At 43.0% G+C, this 314-nt stretch overlaps 1 non-coding gene across 1 annotated transcript; it reads right to left on the bottom strand.

Moving 5' to 3' along the window:
* Positions 1 to 107, bottom strand: LOC121226344 (small nucleolar RNA R71). The gene has a single exon (XR_005924182.1). It is a non-coding gene; the product is annotated as a small nucleolar RNA R71 (small nucleolar RNA).
* Between the last annotated feature and the right edge of the window lie 207 nt (positions 108 to 314).

Below are 314 nucleotides of genomic sequence, written 5' to 3'. Positions count from 1 at the left end.
AAATTACGTAATGATATCTCTTCTTTTGTGTAGATGGATTTAGAAACACTTTACGATGCATGGGAGAGATACAAGGATTTACTGAGAAGGTGCCCTCACCATGGGTTACCGCTTTGGCTTCGAGTACAAATATTCCACAATGGTCTGAATCCCTCGACTCGGCAAATGGTTAACGCGGCTGCTGGCGGAACCATCAACAATAAAACATCGGAAGATGCCTATGAATTTATAGAGGAGATGTCACTGAAAAACTATCAGTGGCAAGTTATGAGGACAGCCAACGAAAACAGCTACCGTTTATAACGTCGACCCAG

This window comes from Gossypium hirsutum, chromosome A03 (genome assembly GCF_007990345.1).
Source record: "Gossypium hirsutum isolate 1008001.06 chromosome A03, Gossypium_hirsutum_v2.1, whole genome shotgun sequence".
NCBI classification, from domain to species: Eukaryota; Viridiplantae; Streptophyta; class Magnoliopsida; order Malvales; family Malvaceae; genus Gossypium; species Gossypium hirsutum.
The sequence above is the reverse complement of the archived record's forward strand: the minus strand, read 5'-3'. Positions and strand labels throughout refer to the sequence as shown.